This window comes from Leptonychotes weddellii, chromosome 2, assembly GCF_054177405.1.
Source record: "Leptonychotes weddellii isolate Sample4059 chromosome 2, ASM5417740v2, whole genome shotgun sequence".
In the NCBI taxonomy this organism is placed as follows: Eukaryota; Metazoa; Chordata; class Mammalia; order Carnivora; family Phocidae; genus Leptonychotes; species Leptonychotes weddellii.
The window spans coordinates 151,252,011-151,275,708 of NC_138370.1; the positions used below are offsets into that span (position 1 = coordinate 151,252,011).

Here is a 23,698-nt window from a genome sequence, read left to right on the forward strand (position 1 = left end):
CTCCTGATTTCTATTCTCACAGGCAAATAATTTAAGTTTAAGCTTTATCTATCTTCTGAATAACACACACAACCTACTATTATTCATTTTAAACTTCTAGATACTATCCAATTTCTTCCTCTACTGCATTATTCCTATCAGCATGAAAACATGCAGTAACACTCCAATCTGAAGGAAAACAGAACAGCTTATTTTGATCTTAGTTTTTCCACCAGTAACAACCAGATTTTGTTACATCCCTTTGTAGCAAAATTCAATTTGCTGTTTCCAATCTTCACCCCTTCCATTCTCTCTAAAATAAAGATTTTGATCCCCATCATTCCATCAATTCTAGTCAAAGTTATCAATAGCTTTCATTGATGAAACTACTGCTCAGTTTTCAGTTCTTATAATTCTTGATTTGTAAGCAGATACTAACACATCTCTTCCTCTGTGATAAAATCAAGTGATTTAGATTCCCACTGACTTTAGTTTCTTATTTTCCCTTCTACTTTTCTGACCACTATTTCTCAGTCTTTTTTTAATTTATTTTTTTCATTGACCTTTCAACTTTCAGTTGCCTCAGAACTCAGTCCTCAAACAGTATATGCACATACATCCTGATATATTCTATACATACATGCATATGTATGGAAAGAGTATGTTTCTCTCTTTTGATAAATATGGAGATAGCCTCAAATTTGCCACTGCTTACTCTACATTTCCACTTGGATCGCAAATAAATATCTAAAATTAAGCATACATAAAACTGAAGAACTGGTCTTTTCCTCCAAATCTGCTCCATCCTTAGCCTTCCCAAAGTTCGTTGATGGCCACTCTGTCTTCCTTTTTTATTCAGCAACAAAAGGGAATGAACTATTGATACATGCAGTAACCTAGATGAATCTCAAAGGCTTGTAGTAAGTGAAAAGAGCCAACCTTATAATGTTATAAAATTCATGATTCCATTTATTTGACATTTTTTAAAAAAAGATAAAAACACATCTATGGAAAACAGTTCAGTTGTTGCCAGAGGTTGTGAGTTTGGGGGATAGGAACAATGGAGGATACCATGTTGAAGTATTCTTAGGGTGATGGAACTGTTTATATCTTGATCATGGTGGCTGTTATGTGAATTCATATGTGTGTCAGAATATGTAGACCTAGATACCTACAAAACATCCTTTTCCTATATGTTAATTTTAAAATATGATTTAAAAAACTTTGAGATACAGTTAAAACAGGACTAAGAAGAAAATTTTAAAAACTAAATGACCATATTTAAAAAGGAGAAAAGCTTAAAAATTAATGATTTAAACATTATGAATTTAGGAAAAGAAGAGTAAATTAAAGTCAAAGTAAATAGAATTTTTGATTTACTGCTATGGAAGGTAAAGATTTAGCTTCCTTACAATCCTGTGCATAGCTCCCCCAAAGTCTCTTCATACAATCTGCCTCTTCCACATTCAAAATATATTTATAACTTCTAGGTAACATTTTCATAAGTTTTCACTGAAGTCAATGAACTTTTTTACATTATTATGACTCTTGTAATATACACATTTCCTTTTTTGTGCAACTTTTCCTTGTAGATAATAATTGCCTATGTTTTTATTGTTTTTAAATTTCCTATATAACGGTCTTTGGTTTGAATGTAAATTTTTTCTCTGTATAAACATATATATAACATAACAAATCAAATTTGTTTTGAAGCTATGCCTACTGATATTCTGTCTTCCTGTTAAATCTGGACTGGGTGCTGTCTACACTGGCTATTCAGACTTCTCAGGATTTTCTTATGCCATTAATTTAGGAATTGCTTTGTTTTCTCTTGTGTCTTAGATTCTATTTTTCCTCTTTCTTATTTGTCACCCTTTGTTTGGTAAAGCATTTTTTCCCTAGGAATTTCTTAAGAAATTATATATGGAAGGTGATTTTTTTTTTTTTTTTGAGATGTGTCATACTTGGTAGTTTAGTTGGGTAAAGAATTTCAACATAAAATCACCACTTATTTTTTTTATTAAACTTTGTTTTTTTAAGAAGAGTTTGTGTTGTGGAGAAATTGAGAAGTTAGTACAGAGAGTTCCCATAGACCCCTATTACTCAGTTTATCCCATTATTTTTTTCTTAAGTTTTATTTAAATTCCAGTTAATTAACATACGGTATAATATTAATTTCAGGTGTACAGTGTAGTAATTCAACACTTCCATACAAAACCCAGTGCTCATTACAACAAATGCATTCCTTTGTCCCACCACCTATTTAACCTATCATTCCCCCCCTCCACCTTCCCTCTGGTAACCATCCAGTTTGTTCTCTGCAGTTGAGAGTCTGTTTCTTGGTTTGCCTCTCTTTTGTTTTTTCCTTTGCTCATTTGTTTTGTTTCTTAAATTCCACATATGAGTGAAATCATGTTATTTGTCTTTCTCTGTCTTATTTTGGTTAGCATAATACTCTCTAACTCCATCCACATCCTTGCAAATAGCAAGATTAATACACACACACACACACACCACTTTTTCTTTATTCATTCATCAGTCTGAAAACTTCAGCTGTTTCCATAATTTGGCTATTGTTGATAATGCTGCTATAAACATAGGGGTGCATACATCCCTTCGAATTAGTATTTTTGTATTCTTTGGGTAAATACCTAGTAGAGCAATTGCTCGATGGTAGGGTAGCTCTATTTTTAATGTTTTGAGGAAACTCCATACTTTTACCAGAGTGGCTGCACCAGTTTGCATTCCCACCAAGAATGCAAGAGTATTCTCCTTTCTCCACAACCTCACAAATACCTATTGTTTCTCATGTTGTTGATTTTAGCCATTCCAACAGGTGTGAGGTGATATCTCATTGTAGCTTTGATTTGTATTTCCCTGATGATCAGTGATCAGAAAGGTTGAACATCTTTTCATGTCTGTTGGTCATCTGGATGTCTTCTTTGGAAAAATGTCTATTCATGTCTTCTGCCCATTTTTAATTAGATTATTCATTTTTGGGGTATTGAATTTTATAAGTTCTTTTATGTATTTTGGATACTAACCCTTTATCAGATATGTCATTTGCAAATATCTTCTCCCATTCCATAGGTTGCCTTTTAGTTTTGTTGATTGTTTCCTTTGCTGTGCAGAAGCTTTTTATTTTGATGTGGTCCCAATAGTTTATTGTTTTGTTTCCCTTGCCTCAGGAGATCTATCTAGGGAGAAGTTGTTATAGCTGATGTCAAAGAGGTTACTACCTGTGTTCTCCTCTAGGAATTTTATGGTTTCAGGTCTCACATTTTGGTCTTTCATCCATTTTGAATTTATTTTTGTGTATGGTGTAAGAAAGTGGTCCAGTTTCCGTCTTTTTAATGTTGCTGTAGAGTTTTCCCAACACCATCTGTTGAAGAGACAACATTTATTTTCCATTGGACATTCTTTCCTGCTTTGTCAAAGATTAATTGACAATATAGTTGTGGGTTCATTTCTGGGTTTTCTATTCTGTTCCACTGATCTATGTGACTATTTTTATGCCAAGACATACTGTTTTGATTACTACAGCTTTGTAATAAAACTTGAAGTTCAGAATTGTGATGCCTCCGGTTTTGCTTTTATTTTCCAAGATTGCTTTGGTCTTTTGTGGTTCCATACAAATTTTAGGATTGTTTATTCTAGTTCTATGAAAAGCTGTTGGTATTTTAGTAGGGATTGCATTAAATGTGTAGATTGCTTTGGGTAGTATAAACATTTTAATAATATTTGTTCTTCCAGTCTATCAGCATAAAATGTCTTTCCATTTCTTTGTGTCATCTTCAATTTCTTTCATCAGTGTTTTATAGTTTTCAAAGTATAGCTCTTACACCTCTTTGGTTAGGTTTATTCCTAGGTATCTTATTATTTTTGATGCAGTTGTAAATGGGATTGATTCCTTGATTTCTCTTTCTGCTGCTTCATTTTTGGTTATAGAAATGCAACAGCATACAGTTTCTCCCATTATTAACACCTTAATATGGTAATTAAAAATAAAAAGCCAATATTGATATACAATAATTAATACATTATTATCTAAGGTACATAGTTTATTTAGGTTGCCTTAGTTTTTACCTAATGTACTTTTTCTGTTCCAGGGTCCATCCAAGATACCAAATTGCATTTACACATTTTCTTATGCTCCTCTTGGTTGTGACACTTTCCTGGACTTTCCTTATTTTTTATGACCTTGACAGTTTTTCATAGTATTGGTCTTATATTTTTTAGGATGCTCCTCTATTATAACTTGTCTGATGTTTTTCTCTTCATTAGACTTGGGTTGTGGTTTTTTGTTGGGAAGACCATAAAGGAGACATTTTCATCCCATCATACAAGGATATGTGCTCTCACCAGGATTTTTCACTGTAAATATATTTGATCATAATCACCTACAGAGGTAGCATTTATCAAGTTTCTTCACTAGAAAGTACATCATTTTCCCCCTTTCCATACTGAACTCTTTGGAAGGAAGTCACTCTGCACAGCTCACACTTAAGGTCCATGGATATACACTCTTCCTTTTGAGGGCTGAATATCTATATAAATTTTTTTGAATTCTTCTGTAAGGGATATTGATCTAATCTCTCTCATTTACTTATACAATTATTTATTTGTATCAGTATGAATTCATGGATATTTATTTTATATACTTTGGGCTATAATCCAATACTACTTTATTTTGTTTCTCAAACTGTTCCAGCTTTGGCTATTGAGTTAGCTTTCAGTTAACTCCTATGTTCTTTTCATATACCCCCCATAAATTTATTTATATTTTTGTTTATGTTTATTTAATTTTTTAGCACTTCCTTAATTTCCAGCATGACAAGATGCTCCAGGCTCACCTTGTTAACTCTTTGCTCTGGTCCTCAGTCGTTTCTCCAAGGAGCATGGTTACGCCTATTGGAAACCAAGATGCAGGCATTATTTGTCTTCTATACTGACTAGGGCCATTACTCACTATTTAACAATTGGATAAACTGATGGCAGCTAGGGGTGAATCTACTTAAAGTTTTATATCCTTGGTTTCTTTTTTTGCTCATTGTATGCAATTTAGAAAGTACAGAAATATGTACACATTTTTATGTATGTGTATTGCCTGGAATGGTCAGCAATCCCTGTACCAACGGATGAAAGATTACTCCAGACTTTGCCGTGAAAGAGAGGAGAAGGCAAGGGGGTCAACGCTCAGAGACGAAGACCCTTTGCTCTTCTTTGCTCCTGCGTTCATTGGTCCTTCAGGATATCCTTATCATTGTTCCTCAAGCATGTGATGTGTGACAAAGGGGTCTTACAGAAACCGAGAGGATTTATAGGAAAGATAAGATATGCTAATCTGCGTGTTCTACTAAACATAGCCTAAGGGACAATGCACACATCTCTTAGATCACAGGGTGGCTGTTTGGGCTAAGAGAGCTTCAGGGCAGGGGGTGGGGTGGGGGAAGGTAACTCCCCTGGCATTCCAACTGCAGAGTGGTCACACGGGCCTTGGCATTCCAAAGGCCCACGCCCTTCTCGGAAACCCTCCCTCACCCCCAGCGGCCTCTGTGTTACATTTTAGCAAGCCAGGTATTATGGCTGATTTCATGCTCTACATTAACCCCAACAGTGTATATAGGCTCAGAATCAATATAAAATTTTTTATCTTTTTTTGTACCTTTAAATAATATTCACTTTTCTTTGTCATTAAAAACTTTTTTCCAATTTTTTAAGTGATTTTACAATTTAATTCCAGTGCAGTTAAAATGTAGTATTATATTAGTTTCAGGTATATAATAGAGTGATTCAACAATTCTATGCATTACTCAGTATTCATCATGATAAGTGTACTCTTACAGCATTAATGATGGCTGTATAAAATTAATGGATGCACCTGATATATTTATATTTGTAAAGTTAAACATTTAGGTAGCTTCAATTTTTAACATTTTAAGTGGAATGACTATTTTTTTTTTAATTTTCAATTATTTAGTGTAGATTTCCAAAAGCATATTTTTCTGGTCAAAGAACATACATATTCAGCAAGATATATTTTGTCTACTTATTTCCCAAACAACAGCAATATTTATTTCCAATACCATTATATGAGACTGTTTATCTTTCTATACTCTAAAGATCACTCAGTAATAGCTTTAAATTTTAATTGATTAGAAAAATATTATCTTATTCTGGTTTTGATTTGCACCTTTTATTTCCAGGAAGTTTGGTTGCAATTTCATTGTTTATCTGCCTTCACAAATAGATAATGCAAATGTCAGACACCCCGCTCCCCCCCCCGCCCAATCTGTTAGTTCTTTCCCGGCTTCCAAAAAAGATCCACCTGGGCATTTCATCAGCTCATTTTACTGGAGATTGGGAAGATCAAAGGAAGAGAATACATTGCATAGGTAGATCACAAAATTGTTTTCTCCACCCCAACTCCTACCAATTCTCCCTGCTGCCCTCCATTTCCTTCTCATTTCTCTCCTAGGATTGGTTTGAGACCATAGTTAGGTACCTTTGGGTTTCTACCTTTTTTCTCAAGTGACTTTCAAGATATTCTTTAGAGGAATTCCATTGAATACATTTGCTTCCATTTCATTATGTCCATAGTTTCTCTTTCCAAAATTTTGTGTTGGGTCTTTTATTAGATGCTATTTTGAAAATAAATACTACTTATTCGTTTTAACATTTTTATTTATTAGATGCTGGAAATATGCCAGGCAGGCATGATACTCAGCACTGGTGATGAAAAGCAAATACCACATGCTTTTACTTTAAGTTGTTTACAACAGTGTGGGAGACACTTATAGCCTCATGACTGTTTTGAAGCAAATGAAGATTAATTATTTTAATCACAAGGAGCCATGAAGCTCATGTTAGAAGTGCCTCTAGAAAGGAAATGTGGCTCTCACTTTAGTAATTCCCCATGGAAACCATCTGAGAACATACTCAAAATGTCAAAAAGATGAGGAATGAAAAAGACCTAGAAATAGAAAGGGACAGAGGGAAGGGAGAAGGAAAAGGAAGAAGAAAATGAAGCAGATACAAAGAGAGACAGGAAAAAAAACCCAAACCACATGTGCTCTGGAGATGCAAATATATTGAAAAATTGGAAAGTTCAAGAAAGAATTAGAAAGACAGGGAACTTTTATATTTCAAACCTTTGCAATATTTTTAACTTTACCTTTTTTTTCCCCACCTTCATTTTTCTGTTTCAAATATAGAGCTAGCTCCAATTCTGGTTATTGCTTTCCCTGGAAAGTTTCTCAAATTCAATATCTCCTCTCTTTTTTTATCTCTACAACCTCCAGGGGTTCATTGTTCTACACTTCCCTCCTCCTCCTGCAGGCCCCAGGGATTTGCCTACCTGCTGCCATCATCAGATCTTCCATCTGTATTATATTCCACTGGGGCTCTGCTTGGAAGAATGTACCAGTTCCTAATTTCTCCCTATGCTGCCGTTCTTGAAACATCCACACAATTCTTTGTGGGTTTCTTAAATTTATTTTCTTGTGTGGTTTTATTACTGATAGTAATTAAATTAAAGCAGATAGCAATGAACCATTAATAAACTCTGTCACCTACTGATAGTAATGATAATTATTAAATTCTAGATGCTAGGCTTTGTGATAATACCCTTGTATTTAAAACTCCATTTAATCCTAACAACAATTATATGAGGTTGTGTTATCTATGAAGTATACAGAGGAGGAACCCAAGTCATTGGGAGCTGGGAAAGTGGCAAAATAAAAGTTACAGAAGGATAGGAAATCTTAAAATAATGAAGAGATTGTTTTCACTTTTTATTTTTAAATTGTCTAAATTTTAGGCGTACAGCATGTTGACTTGATAGACATATATTGTAATCTGACTGCCATTGTAGTGATAGTTAGCACCTCTGTCATGTCACATCGTCAATAATTATTAATAATTAAGACCTAGTCTCTTAGCAAATTTGATGATGACAATACAATATTGTCTAGATTCACTATACTATGCATTAGATCTCCAGGACTCATTTTTCTACTAGTTGCAAGTTTGTATCCTTAAACAATATCTCTCCTATTCATACTATTCATACTATTCATATATTCACTGTTGTTTATTTTTTTTAATTAAAATTTAGATCGTACTTGGTTTAGACTGTTGGTTCAGGACTGATTCCTTATTGTCATCCTGACAAAATCATTCTTACCCCTTCATTTGATTATTCTTATTCCTGGAAGTAGAACTTGTTGTGCACCCCCTTCACCATTTTTTCTTTCCCCCTGAGGTCTCACTAAAATCTCTTCCCCTTTTCTCACTGTTGTTATTGACTTCATTCATTCATATATTTAACAAGTGTGTTGAGTTTTACTGAGTGCCATACACCACTGAAGATACTCTGGATATAGCACTGAACAAGACAGATACAGACAGTCCTGCCCTCCTGGAAATTATATTCTAGGAGGAGGCAAAGTCAACAAATAAACAACATCTAAATAATTCTAGATTTTCTTAGCATTATGAGGGAAATAAAGAGGTGACTATAAGTAATTATAGGGGTGACTTTCTTTAAATAGGATGATCTTTTCTGAAGAGCTGACTTTTTTCCAAGGCCTGAATGAATGATGAGAAGAATCTAAACAGGAATTCTTTTGGGGAAATAACATTTCCTTTACAGAGAAGAATAACTTCAAAGTCCTGAGGCAGAGACAAAGGGGAGAGAAGTAAAAGATAAGGTCAGAATGGTGAGAAGTGCAGTCTTGTACTCACTGATAAAAAGAGTCAGGGATTTACTGGGATTGCAGTGAGAAGTCACTGGTGAAATTTAAGCAGGAGAGTGATATAATCTGAATAGTTTTTTTCTTTTTAATACGCTACAGATGCTGTTTGGCCAAATGAAATTTTAGGTGCCAAAGAGTGGGTGATTCAAATTCTCCAAGGCTCATATGAGTTCTATTTATATCCCAGAAGAAAACTCCATATTCTCAGAGTTCTTTGGTTTCCTTCGAGAAACTTAATTTAAGAAAACTCTTGGCTATTCCTTTCCCCTGAAATTAGACCACTTTCTTGGTATTTCTTTTTTTTTTTTTTTCCACAGAGGGAAAGCAATGAGATTTAACATCTCCATAAAAGGAAATTAGTGATCATGTTGGTAAGTCCTTGGATTTGTGGAAGAACCATGTCTTCTCTGCAGTTTGGGTCCAATAGTTCGAATGTATAGCATAACCTCTTGTGCACAGGAGGCAAGTAGGAAGAATCCCACTCCTCTTCAGCTGTGAGACTGAGGTCTAAGCATGTTCTCTCTCTGGGCATTGGGTTAATCTTCTGTAAAATGAGAGGCTTGGTCTAGAACAGAGCTTCTCAAATGCAACTATTGACATTGTGGGCTGCATAAGTCTTGTATCGAGGGACTGCCCTGTACATGTCAGTATGTTTATCAGCATCTCTGTCTTCTACCCACTACATGCCAATAGCATCTCCTCGATGATTAAGAATGCTTCTTGGCATAGCCAGGTGTTCCCTGATGGGTAAAATCCTCCATAATTGTGAGCCACAGGTTTAGAAAGATTTTTTACTTCCATGGACTTAAATTTTAAATGCATAAAGAACTCCAGCAATAGTCAGAGATTCTGATGCACTTTTGATATTCTATATTATATAGGAAGATATTTTCTTTTTTTAAAGATTTATTTATCCATTTGAGAGAGAGAGAGAGAAGGAGCAGAGGGAGAGAATCCTGAAGCAGACTCCCTGCTGAGCATGGAGCTCAGTGCAGGGCTTGATCCCATGTCCCATGAGATCATAACTTGAGCCAAAACCAAGAGTTGGACACTCAATGGTCTGAGCTACCCAAGCACCCATAGGAGGATATTTTCTCCTAAGAAATGTTAAAATTCACCCCCTTTTTCTCCCTCTCTATCACCATGACCCCAAATTAATGCTCTGAAGTGACTCTTACTATAAAGAGAGTGCTAAAATCAAGGTGAATATCCCCTTCTCAAAAGCTGGTATATAATGAATCATAGGTTGCTTGTTCTTCAGGTATGTAAATTTCATCTGTCTTTTGAAGGACCAACAATTCATTAAGAGAAGATGAAATGGTTGTACATTGTAGTGTGCAGGAATAGAAAGTAAATCTAAGTAAGGAAACTTACATTTCTAGATAACTACAACCTTATTTAAATTGGCATTTTCTATTCTTTCCCAACATTATGGAAAGAAATATGCCAACTAGGGTAAAATGAACTTCAAATATTGTATTTCACATTTAGCCCAAATGTCTGCATTGCTTATGAGACTTCTCCAAGAATCCCAAGTGAGTCACCATCTTCTCAGTCCTTGAAACCCCACCTGGCCACTGTTACCTTATTATGCCATGTTACATGTGAGTCTTTCCCATACTTTCTTTTCTTGGAATACTTACCACCCATTTTCTATCTGACCAAATTCTACTGATCCTTTAAAGTGCAAATCAACCATCAGCTTTTGAAAGTCGTCTTGATCCAACACTTCCACATCATTTTGATACTGCTGCTTTGTGCTCACAGATACCCTGGGTCTAGTAAGAAAAATTGAAGAGCCCAGTTTGGAGGCTATAAATTATCCAAGTAAAAGATGACAACCAATTAGAATAGGGAAGTGGCAGAGTAAGTGGCTCTTCCTGGAAATAAATATATAGATTTAAGATAAAATTTATACATAGAGCCAATCCCTCACAACTTGGCTAAGGATCAAATATGAATGAGGGAAAGGAAGGATGTCATTTATGGAGACTTACCTGCTTATCAAATAGTGAGTGAGGGAAAGGAAGGATGTCATTTATGGAAACTTATCTGCTTCTAATTTTGAACTAGAAAAAATGGAATATAAATATTTGCCCTCTACTCCTAAGGGGGAAATTAATAGTTCTGTGCTGGGTTTAATAAGCTATCAAGGTATATGGTGAAATACAAAAGAATATGAAGTCTGACAAGAGGAAATAAGTAAGGCTTTCCATGAGTAATACAAAGGCTGGAGTCAGAAAGCAGTGCACTAAAGGAGGCTCCATGAGTTTGCAATCTGATTGCAAAATATTTGTCCTAAAATAGGGCACTTTGGCTTGAAAGTGACAGACCTTGCAGAGACCCACTATGAGGAATTTTGTTCAAGGAGCCTTGTGAGGTCCTTTTATTTTTTACTTTATTTATTATTTTTAATAGACTTTTTTTTTTAGAGCAGTTTTAAGCTCATAGGGTAATCAAGGAGAAGATAGAGATTTCCTATCTACCTCCTTTCCCAAGACATGTATAGCCTCCCCCATTAATTAACATCTCCCACCAGAGAGGGACATTCGTGACAACTAATAAATGATTATATAATCACTCCAAGTCCATAATTTGCATTAGGGTTCATTCTTGGTGTTGTATATTCAATGGATCTAGACAAATGTAAATGACATATATCCATCCTTATAGTAATCATATAAAATAGTTTCACTGCCCTAAAAATCCTTTGTGATGAAGACTTCTTCCAAATGTTTAACTGGGAAAAATGTTGGGGTGAACAAATGTGAAGCTCTTGATTCTAGTTTGAGGCCCTTCACCTGCACAACTGCTACAGAAGTCCGTGGACCTGAACCCAGCGCAGCTGCCACTGGGGTAGGGACAAGCTCTAGCCAAACTTCCTGGAGAGGGCATCTTGACCTTCTTGTTCCTACCAGTCCCTACAAGCCCTGCTGCAGGGGAGGAATCACTACAGCACCTGTTTCAGGAGACTATCCAGGCTAATCCCAGCACTGGAGACTGCATAGGCGCTGAAGGAACAGAGATGCTGGTATAGAAAGGCAGACTTCCCTGTAGGGGAAGTTACACCTTGCCCGGGGTATAACTCAGTTCTCTAAGGCTGAGGCATGGTAAGGATAGAGGCACAGATGTTAGATACTTCATAGAGACAAGGAGCTTTAAGTAAGGGGTGTTGCTGCAGCAGGGTGCCTATCAGAGGATGAGAAATATGCCTTAGTTTTTACCTAATGTCCCTTTCTGGCCCAGAATCCCATCCAGGCTGCCCCATTACGTTTAGTCATCATGTCTCCTTAGGCTCCTTCAGACTGTAACATTTTCTCAGATTTTCTTGTTTTTGATGACCTTGACAGTTTTGAGGTATACTAGTCAGATATTTTGTAGAATTTCTCTCAACTGGGTTTTGTGTGATTTTTTTTTTTTATCATAGTAAAACAGGCGTTATGAATTTTAGGGAGGAAGATCACAAAGATAAGGTTCCCAAATCCTCATCCTATCAAGAATACACACTATTAATATGACTTATCAATGTTGTTGGTAGCCTTGATCATCTGATCCAGGTAGTGTCACTTCATGCTTGTTTAACATCAACTCCTCATTTCCCCTCTCCCTGGTAACTACCATTCTATTTCCGGCTTCTGTGAGTTTGACTATCTTAGACACCTCACCTAAGTAGAATCATGCAGTATTTGTCCTTCTGTGTCTGGCATATTTCACTTAGCGTAACACCTTCCAGATTCATCCATGTTGTTGTATATGGTAGGATGTCCTTTTTAAAGGCTGAGTAATATTCTTTTGTATGAATGTACCACATTTCCTTTATACATTCATCCATTGATAGATGTTTAGGTTTTTTCACATCTTGGCTATTGTGAATAATGCTGCAATAAACATGGGAATATAAATATCTCTTCAAGATAATCATTTCAGTTCTTTTGTATAAATACCCAGTGACCCTCCAAAGTCAAAGTCAAAAATGACCCTCCCTCATTTACTAAAATAGAGTGATTTTCATTCACTACAACTATCTACAGGACACCAGAAATTTTGCTTTCTGCAGATTTCTTTTCTTTTTTGCGGGGGGGCGGTTGGGGACAGGTCCTGAAAATCTAACTTTCATCTACTCTTCAAAGTTCATGGCAGTCAAACTTGTGTGAGGTTTGTAGGATTTAATAAATATCTATTAAATAATATTAAAATACTGAGATGAGAGACAGAGAGATGAATGCCAAAATACCACCTTATTGTGGATAAGAATGTTATTGGAGGATGAAGGTAGATTAGCATACTCACTAATTGCATAGTGCACTCTTGAGTGAGGCCAATTAAGCTATAAGTAGCACCAGGCAATTGTTGGCCTGTCTGGCTAAGCTGTCCACTTGATTAGAAGGGAAGCTCCTCCAAGAATCCTCCCAGCATGCTGGCAGATCCAAGAAGAATGGGGTGTTGACTGAGATGAGCTTCTTCAGTTTCTTCTCCCACTCATGTAACATACCTCATTACTTCTTCAAGGTAAGGAGAGAGGCTGGACATGCTGAAACTTCTGCATGTGAAAACACTTGAAGAGAAAAAAGGCTCTACCCTAACATTTTATTTCAATATATAAATAAAATTCCTTTAGCTCTTATTTATTATTTCTGGAAATTCCTGTGTCATGTTCTAATGGTCATTTTTTTGTTCCAATTTCTTGTTCTAACCATCAAGTATTCCTCCCTCGCCATGCTTTTTCACTCAGCCTCAGGCTTCCTCCACATCACTGTGTCTTTTGCTCCTATTTCCTTTCTTACAGTGATAGGAGTTAAGGAGTTAATAGGTAGTCAGGGAACTGACTTGAGCAAGGTTGCACCAACATCTTCAGGAAACATCTGCAGATCAAACGCTTACATGCCTAAAACCCAACAAATGACTGAACAAAGAAACCACCAAGGGCCTAAAGGAGACAAAGAGGTTGAAAATAGTTCCAGTCTATTCAGCAATGGATCCAGATAACAGGAAGCTAGGACATAACACTATGTCCACTGGGTCACTGGTGCCACAGTCTTATATAGAAAAGTCCCTAAATGAACCAATGGGAAGTTGTCACTGGCAGCCCATGAACTCTGTCCTCTGCCCAGATAAGACTCCTGAAAACCCCTAGACAGCTCCATTGCTGGGGCTTAGCTCCCCTAAGCCCCTCCTGTATGGGAGTCTTTCTGCTCAATAAAGCTTTTGGTTCTCACCCTCTTGTTGCCTTGTCTGGGATTCTCATTCCTCAAGCATCTTGAACATGAATCTGGGAACACCAAGGGGGTAACAGTGGGTTCCCTAAATAAGCTTAAACTTCATTATATATGATTATGGAGAACAATTTATAACCCTCTTTATTTCAGTCTTTCATTTCCCAATTTTTTTTGGGGGGGTGGGGCTTAGCTTTCTACTATCAAATTTGTTAAGATACATAGCAACAAAAATTAAATAATACATCCAACCTTTTTTTTCTTTTTCCCTAAGGAATAGAAAATCATATCTACCTTAAAACTTAGAATTAGTGTTGTTATTAACTATAAGCACATTATATATACAAATATAATAGGACCTTTAAATTCAAAATTCATGATGTCATAAAAAAATAATGGTACTACATTGTGAAACATATGGACACTCATATAATATGATAAATAATCACATTTAGGGGCACCTGGGTGGCTCTGTCAGTTAAGCGTCTGCCTTCAGCTCAGGTCATGATCCTGGAGTTAGGCAACCTCCTCAGTGGGGAGTCTGCTTCTCTCTTTCCCTCTGCCCCTCCCTCCACTCATGCTCTCCCTCTCTCTCTCTTTCTCTCAAATACATAAAATCTTAAAAAAATTTTAAAAATCATATTTAGTTCAAACTCCCAAAAATAACAATCACAAAAACATGAATTTTTGGGAGTCTAAGTGCAGAATGCCATAGTCATCTATACAAAGAGAAAATCTGCATGGTTGACTAACAGCTTTACATTAAAAAGAAGGAAGATCATATTTTCTTACTTACAACTACAAATCTTAAGCCACACATCAAATTTAGGAATAGACAAGTTGATGAAGATCCCAACAAAGTCTGAAATGAATTAGTACCACCTTCAGTTGCCTTTTTTGTAGCAGTCTCTTTCTCATGTAAATGATATGATATTGTTCATGTTGGTGATACTATAATGAGAAAAGCCAATGGAAATGAAGTCAGTGGTTATTAGAGGAGAAACAACATGTAGCATAACTAGTCCCAACTTGTTGGAGGGCTTGCAAAGGGGGTTGGAAGGGATTTAAACAGAAGGCATAGAAGAAGGTCACAAGGAGATAATCTTGACTTGTAAATAAAGATGATCAAGTTGAGCCTGCTGACTTGGGAACCTCTCAAGTACAGATTGCACTTCTTGATGACTTGGTCTTAGCAACTAAAAAGAGACAAAAGTGTATAGATCCAAATAGATATATCTGTTTACCTGGGGGCTATTGCCGCATAGGAGCAGTTACTTGTCCTGAGAGGTACAATGGTAAGATTATTTTGAAAATTGACTTTGGTTGGTTGCTTGTTACCTGATAAGTCTAAATCTTCATTGCTATCAATGGGACTTGAGCTTACTGAAAAATAATTAGGTGTACAGTGGAGTCTACATCATACATATAAATTGAGATGTAAATGCACTAAATATTCATAGTTTTAATTAGAGGGTGAAATAATAGATTTTTAAAATCCTTATTCACTTTATAATGTTCAAACATTTATTTTTATTTTATTTATTTATTTTTAAGATTTTATTTATTTACAGAGACACAGCGAGAGAGGGAACACAAGCAGGGGGAATGGGAGAGGGAGAAGCAGGCTTCCTGCCGAGCAGGGAGCCCCATGCGGGGCTCAATCCCAGAACCCTGGGATCATGACCCGAGCTGAAGGTAGACACTTAACGACTGAGCCACCCAGGCGCCCCATAAACATTTATTATTTTTAATCAGAAAGCAAAACTTAGTTTAAAAAAAGAAATAACTAATTCAATCAACAAATTCACATTTAGCAACACTTTTTGCATTTAGTTTAGCAAACAGTTATTGATTACACAATATGAACCAATGTACTCAGCAGTGGGTGTAGAGATATAAATGGGACATAGTCCCTTTCTTTAAAGGACTTACCATTAGTGTGGTCATGGGGGGACATACAGATACTTAGAAATAATACTATTATATTGAATTTTGAATGCATTTGTTCACAAGAGGGATTTCTTGTTAGAAGCTGATTATTATGAGTGCTAATTATGATGAGTTACAGTGTGTTATCTCTTTGATCACCATTATAGTGAGTATAAAGTGTTACCTCATTTTGGCTTTGATTTGCATTTTTATAAATATTAATGATAAGCGTCTTTTAAATTGTTACTGAGGTATAGTTGATATACAATGTTATATTAATTTTAGATGTACAACATAGTGATTCAACAATTCTATACATTACCGCTCACCATAATAAGTATAGTCACTATCTGTCATCATCCAATGTTATTACAATTGCTAAGTTTCAAAAACAACTTTTTGAAAAAATTTCCCTTGCATATTAGCATTATTACAGTGTATTTGTGTGTTAAAATTGGGCAGACATTTTTTTAATTTATTTAGGGTGTTAGGATAATACAAAGTAGAAGTTTATTTGCATTATGCAGGGAGCGTAGAACACATTTGCCAAAAAGACAAATGAGAGGATGGGATTTCTGCCTGGATGGATGACTTGACTGCTGGGACTAAGCCCTAGTCTATTGCATTTAGTTTATGCAAGCCATCTCATTTTCCTTTGGTTATCAAAGAAGAATCCCCTCCACTCCACATATCTGTCAATGAGCCCAGAAAGTTATTTGGATTGGGCCAAAATCCACAGGTACACAGATCTTTCAATGATGATAAATGAGCTAAAAAGCCACAGAGAAATTCTCTACCACTGTCTTTGGCATCAGAAATACGGGTGGAGAGTAAGGTAAATAAATAATATAAATGAATGTAGCATGTGGGGAATGAAGGCAACTGTGCTTATGTGGAAACCATATTCAATTAGAAGGGCTTGGCTGTTATTCATCTCCAGCCAATTTGTGCTACATAGAAATTTGTGTTCAATGTTTCTAGATTATTCAATTTTGAAAGAGAATCTGAAAATTCAGATTTTTATATGAAAATTTCTCAATATATTAATCTTGTGTAGGCACTGAGGGCAACTAGTCTGCTATTCACCTCCCCACCCCACCCCACACCCTGCAAATTCCCATATTCTTTTCCTTTTCACTATTTCTGGAGAAAGGGAGAAACTTTAGAATATAGTTTTTTAGAAGTCAGAGGTCTTGGAGCACCTGGGTGGCTCAATCCGTTAAGCCTCCAACTTTAGCTCAGGTCATGATCTCAGGTTAAGCCCTGCATTGGGCTCCATACTCAGCAGGGAATCTGCTTGAGGATTCTCTCTCTCTCCCTCTGCCCCTCCTCCTGCTCAGGCTCACTCTCTCTCTCTCAAGTAAACTTTAAAAATCTAAAAAAAAAAATGAAGTCAAAGGTCTCTGTCTATATAGCATTGACCAACTTACAGCATATGTGACATCACAGTACAGTAAGGGAAGATAGTTTTTTCAAAAAATAGTGCTAGATCAATTGAGTTAGCCCTATGGAAAAAATGTATCTTGACACTTATTTAACCCTATTGATGAAAAAGTCAGTTCTGTATGGGTTTCAGATCTATATGCAAAAGTAAAATAATAAAACTTGGAGAAAGAGGAGAATATCCTCATGACTTTGGAATAAATTAGATAAATAGGACATATTAAACACTAACAATAAAAGTAAAAATATAAAAATTGTACTACATCAAAATTAAGGGCTTTTATTCATCAAAAGATGCTGTTAATAGAGTCCAAGTGCACCACCATTTACATTAGCCCCTAACTGAAAACTACCCAAATACCCACAAATAGTAGAATAAATAAATAAAATACATAATTTTATATCACAGAATGAATGCTATACAACAAGAGTGACCATTCTACAATGAAATACAATGATATGGAATCATAAACATAATTTTGAGAACAGTGCATAATCCTCTATTTATATAAAGTACATCTTGTAAAACTAAATACCGTTGGAAGGCAAGATAATGCTTACTGTTAAAGGCAGTGATTGCAACAGAGATGACTTTGACTTCCCCATTGGCAGTAGTACTGTTTCTTGATGTGGGTGCTTGTAAAAATGTATTATGCTGTATATTTGTGATTTGACCACTTTTCTGTTGGTATAATGCACTTAAATAAAAACATTTAAAATAATAAGGCAAGGGTCTTAGGCTTTGTTCAAACTACTATCTCTAGAAAGACTTGGCCTTTAGGAAGTAAGTTAAGGAAATTTAATTAGGATTTTGATTTAAATTCCAAACAGAAACATCTTTAGCAGCATGTTCATAAGTGTGTTGAGATTTCCTATCACCCTTTCTCAATCTTCACCTTGGCTTGGCTCAGTGCTGGTTCTTCATTTTCTCTTTGTTTAACTTACCTCTCTTTGTCTCTACTATTATTTCTACCTTCAAAGGAAAAGTATGTGGAGCCAGAAAAGAGATTTGAGTTCATATCTGAAAGATAGAACTTACAGTTGAAGTGTGATTCTGTGACTTCTACAATGAATACAGGATACAGTTGGGTGCAAAATACTTAAGGAATGATCAAGTTCTACAGAATGCTTCCATCCTGCTTTGTTTTTTTATTTTTTTGTTTGTTTTTTTAAATATTTTATTTATTTATTTGAGAGAGAATGAGATAGAGAGAGAGCATGAGAGCGGGGAGGGTCAGAGGGAGAAGCAGACTCCCTGCTGAGCAGGGAGCCCGATGCGGGACTCGATCCCAGGACTCCAGGATCATGACCTGAGCCGAAGGCAGTCGCTTAACCAACTGAGCCACCAAGGCGCCCCCCTGCTTTGTTTTTTAAACAGTGTTTTTTGTTGTTGTTGTTATTTATTTATTTACTTACTTATTTTATTTTGGGTGGGAAGGGCAGAAGGAGAGAGGTGAAGCGAGAATCTGAAGCAGACTCCCCACCCAGCACAGAGCCCATCATGGGGCTCGATCTCACAACCCTGAGATCATGACTTGAGCTGAAATCAAGAGTCAAAGGCTTAACTGACTGAGCCACTGGGGCACCCCTGATTCTGTCCTGTTTTAAATGAGATGTTCAAGGGCAGCACAACATGATGATTAGCTAGCTGCATGCACTCTGGAACCCACTACCTGAGTAGTGAGTCAATGAATTCTCATTCTCTTATCTACAGAGTGGGAGTAATTCTAGTATTTATGTCCTACTGTTGTGAGGTTTAAGTGAAATAAAGCCTTTAGAGTCCTGTGCACATACAATTTCAAGTAAGTATATTCAGTAAATACCATTATTATTATTTTTTCAATACTGGTGGGATATAATAAAAGCAGCAATTTAGGGCTGGCTTTACTGGTCCATAATTTTCTGGCAATGTGAACTTGTATATTTAACTACATGAAGCTTCATATTTTTTTCTGCAAAATGGGAGAGATAAACCAAAATGAGATAAAGTATGTGAAAGAATCTAGCTTAGTCTTTGGTCACATGATAAATCTGTACTTTGTATAATAAATTCAAATTCAACTAGGTTAGTAGGGAATATAATCAGTGTTAGTCTGTGAATTAATATAAATTTTAAAGCTCTATTCAGACATTAGTACTGAATGTTACTATGTAATAACATATATAAAAGAGAGGGAAAAATTCTTCCACTGACATAAGAGACTTTTAAGACAAGCATACCAATTATACCTAAGACACATAGTCTCTAAGTCTTAGAAATGAAAATGCTATATAAATCTAAAGGTTTATGGTTAAGATAAATTTTCTTTGTCACATAGCAAGGCCAAAAAGATGGTTCTAAAAGAAAAGGAAGATGCCCAGTGATGAGGACTTCTCCTACTTGTCTTTGAGTTCCTCAAACATGAGATGACCCTACATGCACTATGGGAGGGATACAAGCATTTATCAGATCAAAACCAAACCAGTCAGCATCCTCCTTGCCCCCTTAAGAAAATAAATTAAAAACAATTTTTTAAAATAAAGGAAAAATTATGGTAGCGATTCCATAATTTTTTCCTTTACTATTTCTATAATACAATTGCTCTTTGGGGATTACTGCAGTTAAAGTGAGGTGAGCATTTTGTTTTATTCCATCTAGACTATCTTCCCCTCTCAGTTTTCTGGGCATGTGTATCAGTGTTCAGAAGAAAGCAAGGGCTATTCTTGCAGAAGGGCTTGCCTTTGGAGAGAGTGTCAGGAAGGATGAGTCACTCTTAGAATTGATTCCAGATAATCTGTTGCCAAGCTATATTTGCTAATGCAGTTGTCTAAATCCTGGTGTCCATGGAACATAGAGGAAGGCAAATTTGTCCTTGTCATTACATGGCCAAAGGCCTCCTTTGAAAGATAGAAGAAAATTAATTAGACTGCAAATTCATCCATAAAATGAAAAGACAGTTTACCTGAGCAAAGAGATCTGGAAGAGGAAGACTCATTTTATTAGGAAGCTCTTAGTGTTCTGCTCAAGTAGCATACATCTGTGCAGAAGATATAATTATTTGTCATTATTATTCCCAATCCTGCAGTTAGTCAAGGAAAAACTAATATTAATACTTCATTATTACTGACTATACATATAATGCTCACTCAATGGCAACATTACTGCACTCAGAGATCTTAAAAGACTCACAAAAGCATTTAAATAAAATAAAAATTGAGCCAGCTAGATTCTGGATCTCAAAAAGTAAATATAATCATTGCTGCATAAAGTGATTGAAAACTAAATCAGTAAAGAAATGTCTTACCATTTCAACCATCATGATAGATATATATGATTAAACAGTTAAAACTGATCTGTTGAGAGTACTTAAAATTTCTATATGCTTTTGCTATTTTAAAGCAAAAATTTTTTAACGAATACAGGACATGAAGACATTTTTTCACCTATAAAAGTCTATATTTCTGACTGTTGAGCAGTATGATTTTTTTAAATGATAAAAATGAATTCTATAAAAGTGAGACTAGATGAACTTAAAGATTCCTAAATATTTTGCCAAAGGGATAAATGGCCCTTCTGGTATACGCTGTTTGCAGAACTTGGACAACTGAAGAAAAGATACAACTAACCTTACCTCCCACTGGGATGATAATAAAGGTTTGGACATAATATACTTAAGAGAAAACTAGATTTAACTTATGGCAAGTAATTTTGTCCTCTTTAATTCATGATATACAGATAGAAGAAGAGCAATAGAGATTGGGTGTTGTATGCTTCATAGGCACCATTCCATTAAATGGGTCATAGAAAAGGTATTGTGTTTTCTTCATATTAATAAGTGTTAAATATAAACATCACAATTAGAAAAATAAGGAAATTTAATATCTCTTATATCAAAATTTAATCCAGTAAAAAATGAGGAAGTGATAACCAAATCACATAATAAATTCTGTGTATGGGGGATGAGGACTGGGAGAACAGGTAGATCTTCAGGAAATCTCTACACACACCACTCCACTACCAGTGCTCTCAGTTCCACCTGATTAGAATAAAGACCACAAAAACAATGTCAGCAAAATGGATTCAGCTTGATGGATACAAAATGGCTCCATGAACACATCAAAAAAGACATTTAAAAAACTTTGCTTTGAGAGATGAATTAAATCTGTATAATTTTATGTTCTTTATTTTTTTCTTACTGCACTAAAATTTTCCACTATCTCTTTTTTATAGCCAGCATTTCTAGTGTTTGCAAAGAAAGCATTTAGTTTTTATTTACTTAATAAAAGCTCAATAGGCAAGATAAACATTAAATCCATTCTTGAAGGAAATGAATTTGGCAAGAAAAGAGGGCAATGTTCTTAGAACAGAACTAATTCTCAAAACAGGACAGGGAAAGTATGGGTAGAATAAAGCCAGATAAATAAAAGTGTTGAAAAAACTATATAGCTGTAATTTCTTAGAATCTGCTATGCACTGCGCACTGTGTAAGGCTCAGTGGAGAATACAAATAAAATATAATGTAATTTGCTGTCAGTGAGTTTTAAATCTCATCGGAAAGACTAATATATGCCACTTTTCAATTGTGCAGAGAGATTTAGTAGTGTCATGATTAATGAATTATAGTTTTTACCTCAATAATTTAAAATTATATTTAAAGTTACATTAGCACTATAGTAGAAGACCTGAGTGTCCCTTTAGGAACTACTATATTAGAGGGAATTCCCATTACTAATACTACCACCCCCACGAACACCACACCACTTACTGGGTGCCTACAATTTGCCAGGCACTGTTTTAGTTCCTTTACATTCATTAGCCCATTTAATTCATGAAACAACCCGACTGTGTTGTGGTATTCATAATTACTACTCCTGTTCCAGAGATAAGGAATCCAGGTTACTGAGATATTAAAGTAACTCTCCCAGTTTCTGAAAACCTTCAGTCTACTGCTTGAAAGGCAAAGGCTGAAGGATGTCAAGTTCCCACAATAGGGAAAACTAGATATTTTGAAGTGTCTCTGACATATATAGATACTAGATAAAAGAATTTTAAAAAATCTTTTTAAATGCAATTCTGGACTTCTAGGAATTTAGGGAAACCTTAACCAGTGAAAAGAAACTTTTCTGATCAGCAGTGGAGTATATGAGAATAAGGAGTAAACTATAATTCTTCTAACAGTTGACTTCTTAAGAGAAACAATGGGAAAAGAAGATAAAGAAATCATTATTGTCAAAGTGCTAGGGAGGTGCGAGATAAGGTGGTGATAGGGAGTGTTGATCTAGAATTGTGTACCTACAACAATTACTTTTAAGAGTAAGAGTGAAAAACTGTTTCGGATACACAAAAGCTAAATTTGCTACCAACAGGCGGTCACTAAAGTAGCTTCTAAAGAATGTACTTTTACTTTTAAAAGGATGTACTTTTAAAAAAGGAAAATTATCCCAAAGTAGATGTTTAGGCTTCAAGACAGAAGAATGAGCACAGAAACTGGTAAGCAGAAAATACATCTACACAAACTTCATCTATATGGGAAAAAAATCTATTTTTAAAAAATCAAAGATACTCTGTAGCTCCATCCACATTGTTGCAAATGACAAGATTTCATTCTTTTTTATGGCTAATATTCCATGATACACACACACACACATACACACACACACACACACACCACTTCTTTATCCATTCATCAGTCTATGAACACTTCAGCTGTTTCCATAATTTGGCTATTGTTGATAATGCTGCTATAAACATCAGGGTGCATGTATTCCTTTTAACTAGCATTTTTGTATTCTTTGGGTAAATACCTACTAGTGCAATTGCTGGATCATAAGGTAGTTCTATTTTTAACTTTTTGAGGAACCTCCATACTGTTTTCCAGGGTGGCTGCACCAGTTTGCATTCTCACAAATAGTGCAAGAGAATTACCCTTTTTCTGCATTCTCACCAACACCTGTTGTTTTTTGTGTTGTTGATTTTAGCCATTCTGACAGGTGTGGGATGCTATCTTATTGTGGACAAATACCATATCATTTCACTCATATGGAATTGAAGAAACTAAACAAATGAGCAAAGGGGGAAAAAATAGAGAGGCAAACCAAGAAACACTCTTAACTATAGAGAACAAACTGATGGTCACCATAGAGGAGGGGGGATGGGTTAAATAGGTGATGGGGATTAAGGAGGACAGTTGTGATGAGCACCGGGTGTTGTATGTAAGTGTTGAATCACTAAATTGTACACCTGAAACTAATACTATATGTTAACTGGAATTTAAATATAAATTTTTTTAAAAAATGAAAAAAAAAGTCAAAGAGAAGAAAAGCTAAAAAGAGGCCAAATAGCATAAAGTAAGACTGTAGACATGAGTTAAAAATATAATAGTAATGAAAAAATAAATG

At 35.5% G+C, this 23,698-nt stretch overlaps 1 non-coding gene across 1 annotated transcript; it reads left to right on the forward strand.

Moving 5' to 3' along the window:
- Nucleotides 1-19,673: 19,673 nt before the first annotated feature.
- Nucleotides 19,674-19,756, forward strand: LOC115940233 (small nucleolar RNA Z195/SNORD33/SNORD32 family). Its single transcript, XR_004075021.1, has one exon. It is a non-coding gene; the product is annotated as a small nucleolar RNA Z195/SNORD33/SNORD32 family (small nucleolar RNA).
- Nucleotides 19,757-23,698: the final 3,942 nt, after the last annotated feature.